Genomic DNA, 22,456 nt, shown 5'->3' on the forward strand with positions numbered 1-22,456 from the left:
CACAAAAGACGAGGTTTGATCATTTATTATCTGTTGAAACAAATTAATAATTAGTTATTGTAGTGTCTCTGAGCTGCTTGAATCTTCTGACTGTCAGCAGCAGTAAAATCTCACTGACTCAATGAGTTTCTGTCTCAGATGCTGCTGTTCGTTTCCAGTTTGATCTAGTCTGTCTTTCTCTTACTGATCGATTCATTTTGTTTTGGGTTATTAGGAAGAACCTTGACATCAGACAAGAGAAAGAGGAAGAAAAATACAAAGGTGAGTCACAGTGTGTGTATGTTTGTATAAATATTGTGCTTATGAGATTTTCTCTTTTCAATGTACGTTTTCTCTCTGTTTTCTCCATGTTCAGTCATTATGTGCAGACAGCAGACGTGATTCTCTCACAGATCCTGGATCAGCTCCTGATGAATTACCCACAATCCCCTCTGATGAGCTCCTGTACGCGTCTGTCAGTTTCCAGAAGCATGAAGAGTCTCTCAGTGACGCTACAGTCTCCTTCAGTAAGGACCAGATTCACTCTGATTACACCACGGTCAGTCACCGCATGAGACTCAACTAACTCACTTATAACAGATCACAGATCAGCACACTTTACTAACAGTATTGCTTACGTTTACAGTTCATTGATAAAAATCTCTTTATAATCCATAGTTTAGTGTTAAACAGATGTTTTATTGATCAGGGTCGTTCAGTCTGTTGAATCATGAGACACTTTATAGTTTCTGCTGCTGCTCATGTTTCTTCTTTCACATGTTTAAAATAGCAGGTGTGTCAGAGGTTTACTGGTGTGTGTACAGAGTTTGTCATCTCAGTTTATCTGAGGGTGTGATTAAAAACAGGAAATAAAACCACTGAGTGACACTTATAGAATAAACTGTAAAGTTTCCACTCCAAATACAGAGACACTATAGTTAATAAAGTCTCTTTAACAGCAGCTGTTTAAATGTTTTCTCTTTCTCGTCTTTCTGAATATTGATTCTCTTTGACCTGCTTTTGTTTTGTACATGCAAGAGACTTTTGCTGATGTTGTTTTTAGTTCATTCTTGCTCTGTTGGAACTGAGGTCATTTTTTCTGATGTAAGAGTTTTACTGTATAATAATATATTTTATTCATTTAAAAAATAAACATTTATATTTTCTGCTTATTCTTTGTTTGATGCCCAAAGCTGTTATTTAAAGTTGTAGAATCAGAGAGATTATTTACACTGTTTTTTACATTACTTTATATAAATGCCAGCAGCCATAACTCCCTGTAGCCCAAGACTGGTTGCCCACTGAAGCTAAGCAGGGCTGAACCTGGTCAGTACCTGGATGGGAGACCTCCAGGGAAAACTAGGTTGCTGCTGGAGGAGTTAGTGAGGCCAGCAGGGGGTGCTCATCCTGTGGTCTGTGTGGGTCCTAACGCCCCAGTATAGTGATGGGGACACTATACTGTCAAAAAGCACCGTCCTTCGGATGAGACTTTAAACCGAGGTCCTGACTCTCTGTGGGCATTAAAAATCCCAGGATGTCCTTCGAAAAGAGTAGGGGTGTAATCCCGACATCCTGGCCAAATTTGCCCATTGGCCTCTGTCTGTCATGACCTCCTAATCATCCCCATACACTGATTGGCTTCATCACTATGTCTCCTCTCCACCAATAAGCTGGTGTGTGGTGGGCGTTCTGGCACAATTTGGCTGCTGTCGCATCACCCAGGTGGTGCTGCACATCGGTGGTGGTTGAGGAGATTCCCTCTTCCATGTAAAGCGCTTTGAGTACCCAGAAAAGCACTATATAAATGTAGCAAATTAATTTTGTCAAACATTGTCATGGCATTGACTTATACATGAAACTTTCTGTCTCAAAGTTTCTCACGAGCGCTGGAGGTGTTGTTTGTGTTGGCGTGATGAACAGGCTGTTTTTTTCCGTCCAGCTCAAAGCCACAGAAAACTGGTGAAGGTTCAGGGTCTCAGTTCAGTTTAATTAAACAGACTTACTCAGGAAACCCACAGTGAGACACATGAGACTGAACAGAGAGAGACAGAAGATCAACATCCATTGTGAGCAGAAGACAATAAAGACCAAGAGCTGATCGTTCACTAATTCACCTCCAACATTTACTGAGAGTGATGAACTTTTCTCATCAAAAATAAATAATAATAATAAAAAAAATTCTTGTGGGAATTGACAATGTCTTTAATAGTTCTTTAAATGTCATTCATTTATGTTGTTAGTACATTTATGTCAACACCACTTTAAACAAGTGACATCTTTAAGATTTACTTTGAATTTCATTGTTTTATTAAGATTTTTTCATCACTTTCTTTCTGGTCCAATTCTAAATATCAGCATATCTTTGTATGGCAGTAACAGTGAGAGTCGTATGATAGTGCATTTTTTAATTCATTTTGAATTCAGCCCAACCAAAAAAGTTTTTTAACACAGTTTTTTTTTTTTTTTTTTTTTTACTAGGATGACGAGACTTGCTTGTAAGTGTCTCAGGTCTTTGTGTTCACAGTGTTGTTTGATACTGTGGTCAGTGTGATAAAGATAAACAGTGTGAGATGCTCTTCAGCTTGTGGTTTTCTTTTGCTCTATTTATCTTTTGTTGGTCAAAACAAAAAACCCTTCAGCTTCCTGGAGATGATAAAAAAGGAAATGTTTATCTTAGTAATGATGGACACAAACTTTCCACTCCATAAAAAGATGTTGTGAATTTATTTAATATATGAAAATAATAATATTATTTATAATATATCCCAGCTATTCAGAATCCTATTAATCTATTCTGCTCCAAATGGTTTTAGTCAGATCAACTAAACATATTTGCCAGAGGGAGCTGAAATCTCACAACTGTATTTGTTAATAAGCCAAACCAACTGCAGTCATAAATAAGTGTTCAATATAAAAGATCTGCTTGCTTTTCAAATGTTCCAACTGTTCAGATCTCTTTAATTTCTGTAGCACTGATACATTTTACATGGTTAGATTTTGGCATTCAGCTTTATTCTGTGATGATAAGACAAACAACTCAGAAGAAAAGAGAATGTGAATCAACACTGAGCCGTATTACATGTGTCTGAACCTTCTCTTCTTATTTAGATTATAAATATTCAGTCATGACACGACAACATACACCCGAGAGCCAATGAGATTTAAGCGCAGTTTCTACTCCTCCCTTTTCTCCTTATATGGCGCTGAGCGCTGCGCTTCCGTTTGAATGAAAACAAAGTTCGCGGGTGAATCAAAATTTGAACTGACAGATCAGAGAAGAAGATTTTCTGTGAGTAATCAATTACATTTAGATCTGTTCCTCACACAAAGCTGATTTATGTATTCAGAACACTTAAAAAACGCCAAGAAGCGTATGAATGACTTTTATGGTACTTTATTTGATCTTGACAGCAGTGCTTTAACTAACGGTCGCGCTGAGGCTCGTGAATCTCACAATATCTTTACAGATTCAAACAACACTGTTACTGACTGTGATAAATTATGAAATGCCTCATGATACAGTGTATACATTAGTATATTAAACATTTTACTCTAAAACTTGTAAAATATAAAAAGGACTCAAACATTAGGCCTATATCAAACTATATGTACATTTTCTGAAATAAATGTGAATACTGCATGCGAAACTTGCCCCCACAATGCAATGGGATGATTGCCAGGTCTTTAAAAATTTGTTAAATTATATAATTAACTCATTCCATATATAGATTTTTTTAAGCACACTGCAACCTTTCAGAAACACGATTAAAACTACCATTTTGTGAAATTCCTTATTTTATTTTAAATAGAGACAACAAAAACATTGAACTAATACATGGTCTGAAAAGATTTCTTGAGAGCATCAACTTGTCTGAGACTGAAAACACAAACACAAATGTCTTATTCACACCTCTGGCTCCATCTAGTGGTAAATATGTGTTAATGCCTGTTAAACTTGTTGGATTTTGTACAGTCTTTGTGTAGGTTATGGTTTGGTAGTTGATAGAGTAGATGCTTGTTTCTTATTCTTCTGTTCTGAATAATTGTAACTGATTGACATTATGACACTGATTTACACACCTGTGAATTTGAAATGAAAAAGTCAATCTGGAGGAATTAAAAACCGGCATAATATTTGATAATTACATGGACTCATTGTTCATGTAGATGTTTTTAAAACCAAATTTAAAGATGAAGCAAAGGAAGCAGATGAAGTCAAATCTCAGCATTTCACTCTTTATTCAGTTTGTGTTGTTAAACTGTCATCAGTGATGCTGAAGTTTGATTGACAGCTGCTGTCCGTGGTGCTGAATCCACAACTGCCTGTTAAAGAGACAGAAGCAGCAATCAGACTCAGACTTCAGCTGATGAGCCTCTGATGATCTGAGGAGTGAAAGACCAGAAACACTGCAGACACAATGAGATGTTCAGATCTGAATACATTTGCCTTCTAAGGCTACGTTCACACTGTCAGTCCAAATCCGATTATTTGTGTATCCGATTGGAATCTGATCTAAAATTATTGACCTCCACATTGTGTATCAACTGTTCAGATGTGATTTGTGTGTCCATCCCACTCTTTTGTTAACAGGAATATCTGCATTGGTTTCTATGACAGTGATGTTGTGTTGGTAAGTATACACCAAAAACAACAACAAACGCAACATGGAGAGGTTTGCGATACAGATGTTGTCTTATTTACAACATGACATTTCTGCAGCCGCTGCAACACAACCTTGTTTCTGTAGCGACTTTCAGCATGTTTTCAATAAAAACATCTGATGTTTATGTTTTACGTGGCGTGAGAAAGTCACGTAAACTATACGTGAAAACTGATCAGATCAGACTGGAAGGGATTTACAGAAATACGATTTCATGTTCTTCGCATTTCATGTTCTTTTTTGCCGTTCACACGTGCTAAATCTGATTGGATGTCTTTCATATATGCTCAAAAATAGGATTTGGACTGCCAGTCTGAGCGTAGCCTTAGAGCACAAGTTACAACACTGATGGAAGTTCATATGGCCACAGGATCAGCTTCATATTTGGATCAATGTAAACGTATGATATTATTTTTATAGGCATGAAGTATTTCACCTGCAAGTCAAATCATGCCTGTTTCCTCCTAATAAAAAACTGTTAATGATTCTTAAAGCTGATAAAGATGTCAAAAACTTAAATGTCAAAACATTTTTTTTTTTTTTTATTTCCTTGAGTCACAGGAAGATGATACTGTTTAATAAAGACATGAAGTTGCTCAGTATGTTTCTGTGAGAGTGGATCAGCCTTTGTAACTCAACATTTCCTGATTTGTGAATTATGTCAGAGTTAACCTTTCATTTTTAATTATTTTAATATTAAAGCTGCCTTGTAAGTTTGCTGAGGCCCCCTATTGACACATTACATGTGAATTATACTGTCGCCCTCTAGTGGAAGATTTAAATAATGCTGATCAATTATCTTCAGTGTCATTAGTCCTTATATAGAGAAGATGAAACCTGTATGATCTGTCAGTATCAGACACTGTAACCTCCACTAGGTGGCGCTCTTTCAGTGTGATTAATGTAATATTCAGTCAGTGCTGATGGTGGGAGGGGCCAATAAAGCTGCTCATTGCTGATAAAGAGCTGAATAAAGAGGAAGTAACTAAAGCAGACAGATGTAGAGACAGAGAGATTCACACAGAGAACATTCAGCATAAAGAAGACTGAACTCAACTCACAATGAAGATCCTCCTCATCTTCTTCACTTTCTACCTGATCTCAGGTCAGAGCTTTTCTCTTTCATCACTGCAGTAATGATGCTGTTTTCTGTTCATGAGGTTTCTGATCACAGTATCAATCTGATTGACAGGTGCAGTGAGATGCTTTAGTGTCACTGGATATTCTGGAGGAAGTTGATTCACGGAAAGTTTAGTACACTCACTCCGCTAAATATATGGCCAAATTACGTGGAGTGGAGAACAATGATAAATTATAAGAAACATGATAACTGGATTAATGAAGGAAGATTCATTTTATTTTGCAATGAATATGAAAACCTCATGATTTACATCAGAGAACTGAACACACAAGATGCTGGAACTTATCGGACTGGGGTTCATGGCAAATGGTCCATCGATATGACTTTGAATGTGGACGAAGGTCAGTCATTTTAGGATCAGAGTCCTTGTTTAGTAACTATACTGGTCATTTATATATATGAAATATATTTCTTTATTTTGTTATTTACAGATTCATGTTGTAAAGTGTCAAAGAGGGTGATGGTGAATATTGGAGAAACTGCCACCTTCAGATGTGAATATTCACAGAATCATATTAATGATCCCAAGATCATATTCAAAGAAGGAAAAAACTCTATAAAGATGATCTACAGCACAATGGATAAGGAAGAAAGATACAGTATTTCTGATGACAGACATAAAAACTTCTTCAGTGTGAGAATTACTGCTGTGACACCAGATGATGGAGGAGTTTATGTGGAGTTTGGATCAGAGAACAATCGTACAGTTACTCCATTATTAATACTGTTCATCTACATATCATGGGTAAGTAGTACATAAAACAAACTATCTGGTATAGTTTCTGGTATAGTAAAGTTTTTACAAGTTTGCTGCCAAGTGGATTAGATGTGATATTTGTGATTCATACATGAAAATCCCTCACCTTTCGGCGAAATTCGAATTTAGAGTGACTTTAGATGTCATCATGACAAACAGGACATTTGGACAGCATTTCTCATGAAAAAGTGGATATGTATTCATACACAGCGCAGATCATAATCAGAGAGCATGTTTTTAAATAAAGTTGTTTTCTAAATAAAGTTTGAGGAAGCTTGGTGGTGGTGACGTTGATCCGGGACCATGGTGTGCTGTACTCCGTTTATAGCCTACTGTTAGCTTTTTATATCTGACCACTTTATTTAGGCTTCAAAATGTATAAATGTTGTGTTAACTTGTAAAGATTATCTTGATTGACAAAATGTGTAAGTGTCATAACCCTTTGTTAAACACAGAGCTTATTTTTTGCAATTTTCCAAAAGTCTATGGGAAAAATGCATTGGCTTTCGATCGAGGGAACCCGTGCGCTGCTAACTTCCGGGTTGGCCTACAAAAACACATCATCTCTGAGGTACTCTATAGACTTTAACTTTCCCCCCCCTCAGCTCAGTTTGTGTCATTTTCAGGCGTGTTCACTAGTTTAAAATGTTTTCTGTTCGTTGTTGTTTATTTTTTTTAGTAATGATTATTTTATTAATTTTAATGATTGGTTGACGGCTGCAGTCGTGATCAAAACAGCAACATTTACGCTCAAAATGGCTTTGTAATGTAAGACTTGATTTTCCTGCTAGGACAAAAACTGAGATCAAGCACCCTGCAATAAAGCAATAAAACTCATCTGGAGAGAAGATCTCAAAGAAATAGCATAGGACAACGCCTTGCCCTCAAACATCTACAGGATGCAATAGCCCTCCCCCCAAAACACACACACCCTCCTTCCTTTCCCCCTGACTCAAGTCACTGAAAGTTCTCCAAGAAGTATAATGTATCTGGTGTATCTATTGTTTATTCATTTCATGTTTGGTATCATTTTAAATGTCTCAGTGTGATTGGTAAAATGGTCTCAATTTCACAGCAGTCACTGGTATTATGAAGAAGATTAAAAACTGAATTCTGTCCTCCTTTTGGGTGTTGAAACACCCACTCCTCTCCCCCAAAACAGGTGTTGGTGTAATAAATATTTACAAGCCTTTTGTTCTGGTCTGTATATAAGGTAAAGTGCAAAGCAGTCAGGGGGGATCATCTGTAGCCAGAGACCCCCACACAGTGATGGACAAGTGTCTTCAAACACTAATCCACCACTGTGTGCATGTGCATTTCAGTTGATGTTATGCATTTATAATTTCTGAATTGGCTTCTAATTGTCCAACTATGAAATTGACATGATACATTTTTCCTTGACAAATAAAATGTTATATTTGATTTACTCTGGATTCTTCTGAAATCGTTATGACCAGTAGATTATTGGAGTCCATATTTCCGCAAATCTGCGTCAGGATAGATTCAAACTAAAGGCCCATGAAAGGAGCATGTTTGCACATCATGGGACTTTTTGATTTTTATCTATCAACTGGCTTAGCAAGTTGCAGTATCGTGACTAAGAAAACTGTGTTTTTGTATGAACAAGCATGTGGCGGTTCGACTCAAATGCATTAGTAAACTCTGCACCCTCTGACTAAGATCAGAACTGGCGAGTTTGTGAAAGGCACTCACCAGCCGAAGTGACTTTTCTAAGTGATATGGGTCCGTAATGAACGAATAATTGAAAATATGAGATACCCAGAATAATCAAAAATCTAAATTAATACATAACAAATGATTAATTTCTAATTGGGAACAAAACCTAGGAGTAATAATCATTTAAAATTGGAGTCAGATTAAACGAGTGAAATTAAGTGAACTTCACAGAGGCGCTGAAAAGACATACACGCGTTAACCTTCGCCCAGGCCGTCGGATTCCGTTTTTGGGCCGATTCAGGGTTCCTTACAGTAAAAACAGCTCAGATTTATCTTTGATTCATTCATTTCTCTGTATATTTACCATGAATTTTGTATGTTCGTAATGTCTGCAAATTAAAGGATTAGTGAAGTGTCTGCTTTGTGAACTGCAAGAGTTTTACACTTTCTGTGTACATTGAATAGAGAAGGTAGCTCGTGCGAAAGCAAGATATTTTACTTCATAACTTGTTTAAATATGGATTTTTTTTTTTACACAAATGCATCGCTTCTCTTCAGAAGGCCTTTATTAACCCCCCGAAGCCGTGTGGAGTACGTTTATGATGGATGGATGTGGATTGAAGCTTTTTCTTCAGCTCATACTCATTGACCTCTGTTCACTGCCAATATAAAGCTCAGATGCATCAGGATATTTATTAATATTTCTCTGATTATGTTCATCAGAAAAAAGAAAGTCACATACACCTAGGATGGCTTGAGGGTGAGTAAATCTTGGGCTGATTTTCATTTCAAAGTGATCTAATCCTTTAACCCAGTCTGTACACTCCCATTTCTCTCTAATCATCACCGTATTTTTCAGATTTCTCTTTGTTCAACATCATTTCTATATGTTCGACTCTGCTGCTGATTGGAGGATTCACTGTGACTGAGTGTTTATTAAGATGAGGTGATGCTGTCCTTCATGAACACACACTGATTATAACTACTACAGACTAACACAAAAACCGTTTATGAATAGTCTTTTTCCAAATGAGGACATCCAAAATGTCTTCAAAGAGACGTTTTGTCAGATGCAGGTTATAAACAACTTTTAACCCTTACTTTTTACCTTCATCATTCTTTAAAATCTGATAAACATCACATATTAAATATATAAGCTAAGCCTTTTAAAATCTTTCTGGTCACAAAGTTTCTCATGAACTCTGGAGGTGTTTTTGTGTTTGTGTGACGACCAGTCCAGCTCAAAGCCACAGAAAACAGGTGAAGGTTCAGAGTTTCAGTTCAGTTGAACTGAAGATCAAACAGACTCATTCAGGAAACCCACAGAGAAAAGAGAGAGAGATGATGAACATCGTTTGTCAAGACTAATATTTGCCTTGTTGTTACTGAAGATGTTCCATAATTAAAATATAAATAATTAGTTGGACTGATGGATTCACTCTGTTTGTAAATTAATGGTTTGATGATTAAATGAAACTATAAAATGTACTTAAATATCAACTATATAAACTATTTATCAAACTAGATGTTTTATAAAGGTCATGTGAGCAGTTCGTGCTCGTGCAAAACTCGCCCCTGTAGTGTGTTTGTATAGTTTTGGGTTTTTAACATGTGGTCAGTGTGATGAAGAGAAACTAACATGACAAGCTCTTGTGCTTTTCTTTTGCTCTATTTATATTCTGATGGTCAAACCAGCCTTCAGCCTGCTGCAGGTGTGAGAAAAACAGGAAACGGTTTCGTAGCAACGATAGAAACAAACTTTCCACTCCATAAAGAGATGCTGTGAATTTGTGTAATATATGAAAATATCATTTATAGTATATACACAATTATTCCTTTTTTTTTTTTCAGGACAAATAAAAAAAAAAACAAGGTTTTCGAGGTCACAGTGCTTCTGCTGCATGTACAATAACTTTGGTTTTTACAACATCACAGAGAGGAACAAGTTCAAAACTATTTTTGTTCTGAACTGCAGTCATGAATATGCATCTTATAAAATGTCTGCTTGCTTTTCAAATGTTACAAGTTCTGCCAGAACGACAGTTTGGACCTTTTTTCTGTCTCAGGAGAAAATTAGCTTTTAATTTCAGACTTCTGATTGAATCATTTGGCTCCATCTAGTGGTAAATCTGAGTTAATGTCTGATTTCTTGGTTTTATTTCAGTGAACTTTAGTTGTATTGTATGGCAGTTGATAGTGTAGGTGGCTTTTATTATTATTATTATTATTATTATTATTATTATTATTATTATTATTATTATTATTATTCTTTTGTTCTGTTTTGATGAATTATAAATGGCACTGATTTACACGCTTCATTAATTTTGAAATCTCAGAGTCAATCTGGAGGAGTTAAACACTGGCATAATATGTGATAATTACATGGACTCATTGTTCATGTAGATGTTTTAACAACCAAAGTTAAAGATGAAGCAAAGGAAGCAGATGAAGTCAAGTCTCAGCATTTCACTCTTTGTTCAGTTTGTGTTGTTAAACTGTCATCAGTGATGCTGAAGTTTGATTGACAGCTGCTGTCTGTGGTTCTGAATCCACAACTGCCTGTTAAAGAGACAGAAGCAGCAATCAGACTCAGACTTCAGCTGATGAGCCTCTGATGATCTGAAATCTGTATTATCTTATTTGTATATGATATATATTTTGTATCTTTAGCATTTTTGTTATGGTACATTATTTCAACCTTCTGTTTTGAATTATTACCTTATTATCCACTTTATTTTGCAGCGCAGAAGTAAGCTGTTTTCTGTGAATGTGCGAAACTTCCTCGCTCACTCTTATATGTTAAAAATAAGGTGGATAGAGAACATGAAAACCTGTATGAGCTCTCAGCATCAGACACTATAATCTGTTCTCTACACAACCTTTCCAAATAAACTGATTTATAATTTGCTGATTTATGTAATGTATCACTGATGGTCAGTAATTCAGCATAAGAAGTGTAATGTGATGTCTATGAGAACAGGAGCTCATCTGAACAGACTGTGAATGTGTTTGTGTGTGGTGATGAATCTCAGTCATGTGCTGCAGATCAGCTGCTGTCCGCGGTGCTGAACATCTGAACGACTCTCTTCCACCAGCAGGAGATCACACTGACATTCTACTCTTAAAAATATGGTGAATCTGTTTTTCCCCCTCTGGCTGTTGACAGTATTTTCTGATTTATGGATGATAAAAAAAGAGAAATCCAAAACACACTCTGTAAAAACCTTTAACTTTTGGAAATATATGCAAATGTATGCATATTTAATTATATAATACTCCATTTGCATATTTAAAAATTTCAGAAAACTTGTAATACAAAGTAGTGTACTGTTATTAATCATGTCATATTCTCTGTGTTTGTCTGTCTTCAATCTTTGTAGTCTGTTGTAGTTTTTCATGTTGATTTCTCCTTGATCGTCTCCCCCAGGTGTGCCCTGTTACCTATTCACAGTATATTCCTGTAGGCTACTTTCTCAGAAATGACAAATATCACCCTGAATGCATTGTTTTATACGGTATATTACTGTTTTAATGGAAAACAGAATGTTGCTGTTGAAATTTGGCCTTTTTTTACAACAGTTTTTTACAGTGTATGTTTTGCTGCATTAGGTAAAGCAATGGTTATTTATTATTCGAACATGGTCGCCATCCCAAATCATGCATATGCTTGCCTGTTCAAATACTGGTTTGTAAACATAGCCACCTTAACAACAAGAGCGTTTATGCTGGGATGTGTAGGTTATTGATAAGCAACATGCCTAACTATTTCATGACATTAAAAAGCGTAAATCGCTTAAAAAGCGATTTCTGTAAAAGAAAATATCTTCCTTTGCACTGAACTTTGAGCGTCGTAACTTTGCAGATGTTGTTTATGCTCAAACAGCAACATTACACACTAACTAAAGTTAAAAAAGTGAAATCATCATCAAGGATCTTTCTGGTCACAAAACAAGGGAGCGAGTCTACTCTGATGTACACTTCAAGCAGCTCTATATCCCACAATATCACAAGGTTACAGTAAATCATATGAAATTAACAGTTAATATACTCAGAGATTTGACATTAAGTGATACCAGTAAATCGGGCCATTTAATGTTATCTATATCATCTGATCAGAGTTTCTCCTGCATTTTTTGCTATAACAAACATGCATTAAAAACACAGTTAGAGCAGTCAGAGAAAAACTAAAGTGAAAAAGTCAAGGGTCAAGAGCTCAACTAAAGCAAACACTGACCACCATAATGGTGACATCAAACTTTTTTTTTTTTCAATAAGACATCAACATCTAAACCTCTGTTAAATCTCATTAAGCGGTTTTGTATGAAAGAAATAAAGTCTGGATTGTGATAAGTGAAGATGCTGAGATCTTGAGAGATCTGTTAGTGTTTCATGTTCTGCTGCTGCCAGTCATTTGAATCAAATCAGGAAATATCTGTAAAATAACAGTGTTTTTTAATATTTAAAGAAAATTTCTTTTTGGACTTTATTTAAATTAGGATATTTTATTTTGATTTTATGTTTTTCATTTGGCAGCCGCTGCTGCCCGTCATTTGACCTTTTTTTTTTTTTTTTTTTTTTTTTTTTTTTAATGATATTTTTTAAAGTGAAGGAATTTGATTGTAATAATTCAGGAAATACCTGTAAAATAACAGTGTTGTTTTGGTTAAATTAAATTAGAATATTTTACTTTAATTTTACAGGGTTTTTTTTTTTTTTTTTTTTTGGCTGCCATTCATTTGACTTTTTTATCATTTAACTGTTTTGTTACTGTTTAATTAATGATTATTTTTGTAATTTTTACATACATTTGTATGTAATTTAAGTAAACAGAAAAGAAAACTGTATAAAAAAATCAGTCATTTTTCATAAATGTCATACTACTTAAAATAACAGCTAAGTTGTTAATTTACATATATTGTTTGTAATTTTACAGAGTTTTGAGTATAACTTAAAATAAAAGAAAATGACCGTAAAAAAAAATCTGTTATTTTCAAGTAAAATTCGTTTTTTTTTTTTTTTTTTTACAGTGTATATTAATTATGTTGAGATTTAATGGCATAATAATTGTAGCTACCTTATGTTCATAAGGGGTTTAAATAATAAATCAGCTCCAGAGTGAATTCAAAGTGATCAAGGGCTTAGTTCCATTTAAACCTTATGCACGGGTTCCTCCAGTAGTGGGCACTCATGCAATGTAAGCAATGACACACATCCAAGTCCACGAGACAGAGGGAAGTTAGTGAGTGAAGGGCATAAAAATTTGGAGTGGAACGCAGCCATAGAGAAGATGAAACCTGTATGATCTGTCAGTATCAGACACTGTAACCTCCACTAGGTGGCGCTCTTTCAGTGTGATTAATGTAATATTCAGTCAGTGCTGATGGTGGGAGGGGCCAGTAAAGCTGCTCATTACTGATAAAGAGCTGAATAAAGAGGAAGTAACTAAAGCAGACAGATGTAGAGACAGAGAGATTCACACAGAGAACATTCAGCATAAAGAAGACTGAACTCAACTCACAATGAAGATCCTCCTCATCTTCTTCACTTTCTACCTGATCTCAGGTCAGAGCTTTTCTCTTTCATCACTGCAGTAATGATGCTGTTTTCTGTTCATGAGGTTTCTGATCACAGTATCAATCTGATTGACAGGTGCAGTGAGATGCTTTAGTGTCACTGGATATTCTGGAGGAAGTCTTCTTGTTAGTTCACAGAAGGTTTGGTTCAGTCACTCCGCTAAAAATATGACCAAATTACCTGAGTGGAGAACAATAATAAATGATACGAAACATGATAACTGGATTAATGAGGGACGATTCACACTGTTTCAAAACAGTGATGGAAAGCTGACAATCTTCATTAGAGATTTAAATCAACAAGATGCGGGAGAATACCGGATTTGGTATTATAGCCGCTGGTATATTGATATGAATTTGAATGTGGAGGAAGGTCAGTCATTTTAAGATTAAAGTCTTCATGTAGTAAAACTACTGATCATTTCAAAGGTTTTATATATGCAAGATGATTTTCTTTATTATGTGAATGACAGATTCATGTTGTAAATTGTCAAAGAGAGTGACGGTGCATAATGGAGAAACTGCCACCTTCAGCTGTAAATATTCACAGAATCATATTTATGATCCCAAGATCATATTCAAAGAAGGAAAAGACTCTATTGATGAGGTGATACGCACTGACAAATGGAATAAGAAAGAAAGATTCAGCATTTCTGATGACAGACAGAAAAATCTCTTCAGTGTGAGAATTACTGCTGTGACACCAGATGATGGAGGAGTTTATTTATGTGGAGTTTGGATCAGAGAACAATCGTACAGTTACTACATTATTAATACTGTTCATCTACACGTGGGTGAGTAGTACAAAGTAGTTTGAGCCAATATTTTTTTCAATGTTTTGTTTGTTTCATATTTTTATGTACTTCTCTAAAACCTTGAATCTTGACAGATTTGTGCTGTGGAGTGTCAAAGACAGTGATAGCAAATAGTGGAGAAACTGCTGCTTTCACCTGTGAATATTCATGGAATCAAAGGAATGCTAGGAAGAGTTTATACAAAACAGGAAATGACATCACTGATGAGGTGATCTCCACTACTGACACATGGGATCAGAAGGAAAGACTGAGCATTTCTGATGACAGACAGAAAAATATCTTCAGTGTGAGAATTACTGCTGTGAGACCAGATGATGGAGGAGTTTATTTATGTGGAGTTTGGATCTACAGACTACAGAATACGTACACTTACTCCATTATTAATAGTTTTCATTTGCATGTAATTAGTAAGTAAAATAAACTCATTTAAATCTGGTTTTAAAGTTTTTAAAATCCCTGTTTGTGGAGAGTTTAACTTGTTGTGATATTTGTGATTGACAGCTAAAGTGGGCGTGTCTAGAGTGAGCGGATACTCAGGAGGTCGTATGATGATCAAGTGTGAACATCCTCAATACAAAACCAAGACAAAATACATCTGTAAAGAATCAGATGGATGTTCAGAGAGGAAGAATCCAGGAGTTCAGGATGAATGGATGGAGAATGGAGATGTTTCTTTATATGACGACACCAGAGCAGGAGTCTTGATGGTGTTTTTTAGAGAGCTGAAAGCTGCAGATGCAGGAACATACAGGTGTGGAGTGAATGTGTCTCACTATACTGAGAGCTTCACTGAACTTCAGCTGAACGTCACAGATGGTGAGGAACATGAAATACTTTATCTTGCATGTTTGAAGTATCTGATCTGATTTTTATGTCATTTTCATCCTGGTTTATAGGTGTAAAATATCCAAAGGTTGTGAATAAAACTTCTTATCTTGGTGAAGTTGGCATCATCTGTCAGATCCCAGAGGAACATAAAGTTCATTTCTGCAAAGAGGATGATAATCACATCTGTCAAAACATCAGCACATCTACAGTGACAGAAATGAATGGTTCATCTGAGAGAAATGAAGAGAGAGTTTTTACAGTGAGCATCAGTAATGTGAGCGTGAGAGATGCTGGAGTTTACTGGTGTGGAGCAGAAACCAGAGACACACATTTGACCTTCATCTCCCTGACCACCAAAATTCAGCTCAACCTCATCAGTGAGTGAATTCAGATGATTTCATTGTAGTAAATACAGTATATTCAGAATCATGTGTGTTAAATGTCTGTGTTTGTTGGTTTGCAGTGGCTCCAGTAGTGAGACGTGAAGGAGAATCTGCTGAGATCATCTGCCCTTATGATTCAATCTATAAATCAAAGTCAAAGTCTCTCTGTAAGGGGAAGTGCTCCACTAGAGATAGAAATACTCTCAATGAAGAGAAAGAGACCAAGACTGACAGATTGACTCTGAATGATGACGACACTGCAAGTGTCTTCATTGGGACCATCACTGGACTGACAGCAGAGGATGCTGGGAAATACTGGTGTGCAGTGACATTAGAGAGAGACGTGAATTATCTTTACACTCATCTGATCGTCATCATGAACGAGGGTGAGGAAGGTTTATCATCTGAATATGTGAAACTATGTCTGTGAATTGATGTTCTTATATTTCTAATCATTTCCAGAGCTGAACTTGACTAAGTATGAAGGAGACGACATGTCAATCCAGTGCAAACATCATGATGAACATCAGAAACTCTTCTGCAAAGCACATGAACCCTCCATGTGTGTGAAGGATGGAGTTTCATTGGAGACGATCAGAGATGATCGATTCTCTTTCAGTGATGAAGCTTCTACTGGAGTCTTTACTGTAAACATCACTGATCTGAGAGAAGAGGATTCTGGGATATACTGGTGTGGAGCTCACATCATCACTAAAGTGCATTTAACTGTCAACAAGGATAAGAATAAAGGTAAGAGTTTAATTCATTTGTATTGTCAAATATGAACGCTTGAACAATCACTCAGTCTGACTTTAATATACATTATTGCTTTTGTTGCTCTTAAATTGGATGCACTGAAACTTCTGTTCTATTATTTCATTCAACTAAGTAGATATTAATATAATAATTTATCCTCACTAGATAAAATTATTGACCTATACTGCACGTTTGTTCTGTCACCAAAACAAATTCCTTGTATGTGCAAACATATAAAGCTCTTTCTGATTCTGACATCTGGATCTCTGGATTTTTATGGCACTTTATTCCAAACCTGTATTCTTTATGTATTTTCCAAGTTTTGAGTGTTTTCGTGATTCCTGATAATCTCATATAGAAAAACTCCATATACTTCCTCTATTGCTTATAAAAACTTTGCATCTCATTTTCTGACATTGCTCAGGGGGTGCACAGGAGGTGTTTAGTGTTTGTGGTGAAGAGGGTGTTTTCATTTCATGTCAAAACCACAGAAATGAGCTGAAGGTTCAGAGTCTCAGGTTAATGTGACTGTGAAGAATTAACGGTCTTTATTCAGGAAACCCACAGTGAGACTAGAGGTCGACTGATATGGGTTTTTCTCTGGCCGATGTCGATATATGCTGCCAATATTTTTTTGGCCGATTTTCTTTTTTCCCCCTTCATCTCAAAAAATCTTACAGTTAAGTAATAAGAAGTGATACAGAAAATTGCTTGAAAATAAACATTTATTGAACAACATAAACCTCTCCAATCAGTGCACTTGTATAATTTAAATAAAAAAGAAATAATGTATTCATAAATATTAAATACACAAAACAGGTAATCAAAAATCTAGACCATGTCAAATACACCTAGTAGTAGCATAATTCATAGTAATAATACATGGCTCAACTTTTTAAGCACCTTCTCAAAACTGTTCTGAAACATGCTTTTTGTTTATGTTTGTTGACAGACACTGCTATAAGTCAAAAGGCCATAATGTAAGTGATAACAAAAATGAAAGAGTTCACTCATATTACACAGCCTGCTTCTCATAACTGCTTAAAAGTGCACTGGTCACGAGCGATGACGTCGTGGAGGCTATGTCCAACCCACAGACACATTTAATGAGGAAAGTTAACATCCACGTTTCGGCCTTAAGTTTCGTCTGAATTGCACGTGTTTCTACTTTCACATGCAAATGACTTGTTGCACTTATGAAAAGCATAGTCGGCATCAATTCTAGTAGGCTACAGTGTAATTATGCTTTCAAAACAGTCTGTTTTCCCCTGCCGTCTTTAGTTGAAGCTGTGTGTGAACAAGGCACGGCTGCAGAGTCTGAGTTATGCCACTTTTCCACTGAATTTAACTGGAACAATTTGTCCCAGGAACTTTTTTCCCCCAGACCTGTTGCTGTCTGCGTTTCCATCGCGATCTAAAGTTCTGTGAAGATTAAGTCCGGTAACGTAGGACTGCGCGAAACTTTCCATTTCGTCCTCCACATATAAGTTTAATAAAGCCTGAACCTCATCGTCGGTCCATCGGTCATATTTTTAAACTCCACGATTCGAATAGCAAACAACTCTTACTGCACGCACCGCAGACTTTAAAAATGGTGGTTGAAATAAAATTCTGCATGGAGTCAACCAATCAAAATGCTGTGTGAACTTAACCAATCAGCATGTTCAGCACCCTTGTCCCACCCCCGAAAGTTCCAGAACTTTGGAAAAGTACTACCTAGTGAGCAGGTACTTTCTGAGGGGGAAATTTTTACCCGGAACTTCATTTAGACCCTGGTTCCTGCGGTCAAAACACACGAGTACCACCCCAAAGTCCCTAGTTCCTGGGGAAAGTTCCTGCGGTGGAAATGCGGCTTTACTCCGTCTCACACGCAGCCTCAGAGGAGGAGAAATTCTCTGGTAATGTACAGAAACAGAATTGATAACGTTGGAGCTCATCTATACAGTGCAGGCTACTATAATAATTTAGACGCTGGACTCATTACCAGGTTTTGGTACCCGTGCCTACCTGTGGCCTAAACTACAGCTGGTTGAAGGCTCGCACACCCCGTCTGTGTGCAGCCCAATTTTTGAGACCGCGAGGACGGTCCGTGTACAACAACGCATGTGCGAGTGATTTGAGCGCTTGAAAACAGCAGTCCACTAGGAGTATAGGCTACTTTGAAAGGCTCACATGCTCAGCTGTGCGCAAGATGCAGCAGATCATGGAAAATGAAGTACATCCGAGCCTTTATGCCAGTGGAATGGCAATCTGCTTTCCACAAGAGGCAGCGTCACGTGTTCGACAACAACGTTTAGCTGCTCGCAGATGCACCTGCCTATTAATCAGCCTAATTTGCAGCACAATTTGCCGATGCCGATTAATTAAAAAATAATTAAAAAAGAGTTCATTCGGTTGACCTCTAAGTGGGACACATGAGACTCAACAGAGACAGATGAAGAACATGTTTTGTGTGTAGGTCTGCAGAAGAGAGACTAAAATGTGCAAATTTTTCCCATAAATAGTCAATTGAACGTATTTCCTGATGTGTGAATGTTAATTAACTGTTTTATTTTCAGATTCCTCCATGATCATCATTATTTGTGTGTGTGTGATTCTGCTGCTGATTGGTGGATTCACTCTGACTGTGTGTAAATTAAGACACAAGAGACAAGGTTTGATCATTTATTATCTGTTGAAACAAATTAATAATTAGTTATTGTAGTGTCTCTGAGCTGCTTGAATCTTCTGACGGTCAGCAGCAGTAAAATCTCACTGACTCAATGAGTTTCTGTCTGAGATGCTGCTGTTCGTCTCCAGTTTGATCTAGTTTGTCTTTCTCTTACTGATCGATTCATTTTGTTTTGGGTTATTAGGAAGAACCTCGACATCAGACAAGAGAAAGAGGAAGAAAAATATAATGGTGAGTCACAGTGTGTGTATATTTGTAGAAATATTGTGCTTATGAGATTTTCTCGTTTCATTGTACGTTTTCTCTCTGTTTTCTCCATGTTCAGTCATTATGTGCAGACAGCAGACGTGATTCTCTCACAGATCCTGGATCAGCTCCTGATGAATTACCCACAATCCCCTCTGATGGGCTCCTGTACGCGTCTGTCAGTTTCCAGAAGCATGAAGAGTCTCTCAGTGACGCTACAGTCTCCTTCAGTAAGGACCAGATTCACTCTGATTACGCCACGGTCAGTCACCGCATGAGACTCAACTAACTCACTTATAACAGATCACAGATCAGCACACTTTACTAACAGTATTGCTTACATTTACAGTTCATTGATAAAAATCTCTTTATAATCCATAGTTTAGTGTTAAACAGATGTTTTATTGATCAGCGTCGTTCAGTCTGAATCATGAGACATTTTATAGTTTCTGCTGCTGATCATGTTTCTTCTTTCACATGTTTAAAATAGCAGTTGTGTCAAAGGTTTACTGGTGTGTGTACAGAGTTTGTCATCTCAGTTTATCTGAGGGTGTGATTAAAAACAGGAAATAAAACCACCGAGTGACACTTATAGAATAAACTGTAAAGTTTCCACTCCAAATGCAGAGACACGTACAGTTAATAAAGTCTCTTTAACAGCAGCTGTTTAAATGTTTTCTCTTTCTCGTCTCTCTGAATATTGATTCTCTTTGACCTGCTTTTGTTTTGTACATGCAAGAGACTTTTGCTGATGTTGTTTTTAGTTCATTCTTGCTCTGTTGGAACTGAGGTCATTTTTCTGATGTAAGAGTTTTACTGTATAATAATATATTTTATTCATTTAAAAAATAAACATTTATATTTTCTGCTTATTCCTTGTTTGATGCCCAAAGCTGTTATTTAAAGTTGTAGAATCAGAGAGATTATTTACACTGTTTTTTACATTACTTTATATAAATGCCAGCAGCCATAACTCCCTGTAGCCCAAGACTGGTTGCCCACTGAAGCTAAGCAGGGCTGAGCCTGGTCAGTACCTGGATGGGAGACCTCCTGGGAAAACCAGGTTGCTGCTGGAGGTGTTAGTGAGGCCAGCAGAGGGTGCTCATCCTGTGGTCTGTGTGGGTCCTAACGCTCCAGTATAGTGATGGGGACACTATACTGTCAAAAAGCACCGTCCTTCGGACGAGACGTTAAACCGAGGTCCTGACTCTCTGTGGTCCATTGACCTCTGTCCATCATGACCTCCTAATCATCCCCATACACTGATTGGCTTCATCAGTATGTCTCCTCTCCACCAATAAGCTGGTGTGTGGTGGGCGTTCTGGCACAATTTGGCTGCTGTCGCATCGTCCAGGTGGTGCTGCACATCGGTGGTGGTTGAGGAGATTCCCTCTTCCATGTAAAGCGCTTTGAGTACCCAGAAAAGCACTATATAAATGTAACAAATTAATTTTGTCAAACATTGTCATGGCATTGACTTATAGATGATACTTTCTGTCTCAAAGTTTCTCACGAGCGCTGGAGGTGTTGTTTGTGTTGGCGTGATGAACAGGCTGTTTTTTTCCGTCCAGCTCAAAGCCACAGAAAACTGGTGAAGGTTCAGGGTCTCAGTTCAGTTTAATTAAACAGACTTACTCAGGAAACCCACAGTGAGACACATGAGACTGAACAGAGAGAGACAGAAGATCAACATCCATTGTGAGCAGAAGACAATAAAGACTAAGAGCTGATCGTTCACTAATTCACCTCCAACATTTACTGAGAGATGAACTTTTCTCATTAAAAATAAATAATAATAATAAAAAAAATCCTTGTGGGAATTGACAGTCTTTAATAGTTCTTTAAATGTCATTCATTTATGTTGTTAGTACATTTATGTCAACACCACTTTAAACAGGTGACATCTTTAAGATTTACTTTGAATTTCATTGTTTTATTAAGATTTTTTCATCACTTTCTTTCTGGTCCAATTCTAAACATCAGCATATCTTTGTACGGCAGTAACAGTGAGAGTCATATGATGCATTTTTTAATTAATTTTGAATTCAGCCCAACCAAAAAGTTTTTTTAACCTAGTTTTTTTTTTTTTTTTTTTTTTTACTAGGATGACGAGACTTGATTGTAAGTGTCTCAGGTCTTTGTGTTCACAGTGTTGTTTGTTACTGTGGTCAATGTGATAAAGATAAACAGCATGAGATGCTCTTCAGCTTGTGGTTTTCTTTTACTCTATTTATCTTTTGTTGGTCAAAACAAAAAGCGCTTCAGCCTCCTGGAGGTGTGATGAAGAAGGAAATGTTTATCTTAGTAATGATGGACACAAACTTTCCACTCCATAAAAAGATGCTGTGAATTTATTTAATATCTGAAAATAATAATATTATTTATAATATATCTCAGCTATTCAGAATCCTATTAATCTATTCTGCTCCAAATGGTTTTAGTCAGATCAACTAAACATATTTGCTAGAGGGAGCTGAAATCTCAAAACTGTATTTGTTAATAAGCCAAACCAACTGCAGTCATAAATAAGTGTTCATTATAAAAGATCTGCTTGCTTTTCAAATGTTAAAAGTACAACTGTTCAGATCCCTTTAATTTCTGTAGCACTGATACATTTTACATGGTTAGATTTTGGCATTCAGCTTTATTCTGTGATGATAAGACAAACAACTCAGAAGAAAAGAGAATGTGAATCAACACTGAGCCGTATTGTGTCTGACTCGCACAGAACCTTCTCTTCTTATTTACATAATAAATATTCAATTATGACACGACAACATACACCCGAGAGCCAATGAGATTTAAGCGCAGTTTCTACTTCTCCCTTTTCTCCTTATATGGCGCTGAGCGCTGCGCTTCCGTTTGAATGAAAACAAAGTTCGCGGGTGAATCAAAATTTGAGCTGACAGATCAGAGAAGAAGATTTTCTGTGAGTAATCAATTAAATTTAGATCTGTTCCTCACACAAA

At 36.6% G+C, this 22,456-nt stretch overlaps 1 protein-coding gene and 1 long non-coding RNA gene across 8 annotated transcripts in view; one reads left to right on the forward strand and one right to left on the reverse strand.

The window, feature by feature from the left end:
• The window catches only part of LOC127508732 (uncharacterized), a 488,047-nt gene that overhangs the window by 66,218 nt on the left and 399,373 nt on the right, over positions 1-22,456 (reverse strand). The window contains exon 3 of one of the 7 annotated variants that reach the window (XR_007928893.1): positions 15,621-15,767. The exons of 5 other annotated variants lie outside the window; for them this stretch is intronic. This is a non-coding gene — a long non-coding RNA (uncharacterized LOC127508732). Of the gene's footprint in view, positions 1-15,620; positions 15,768-22,456 lie in introns of those variants that run through there. One more of the 7 variants, XR_007928901.1, reaches the window with a different exon arrangement.
• Positions 14,966-22,456, forward strand: part of LOC127500999 (uncharacterized) — a 385,015-nt gene continuing 377,524 nt past the window's right edge. Inside the window, exon 1 of the mRNA XM_051872723.1 lies at positions 14,966-15,010. The gene's annotated coding sequence lies outside the window, so the exon portion shown is untranslated. The remainder of the gene's footprint in view (positions 15,011-22,456) is intronic.

This window comes from Ctenopharyngodon idella, chromosome 1, assembly GCF_019924925.1.
Source record: "Ctenopharyngodon idella isolate HZGC_01 chromosome 1, HZGC01, whole genome shotgun sequence".
NCBI lineage: Eukaryota > Metazoa > Chordata > Actinopteri > Cypriniformes > Xenocyprididae > Ctenopharyngodon > Ctenopharyngodon idella.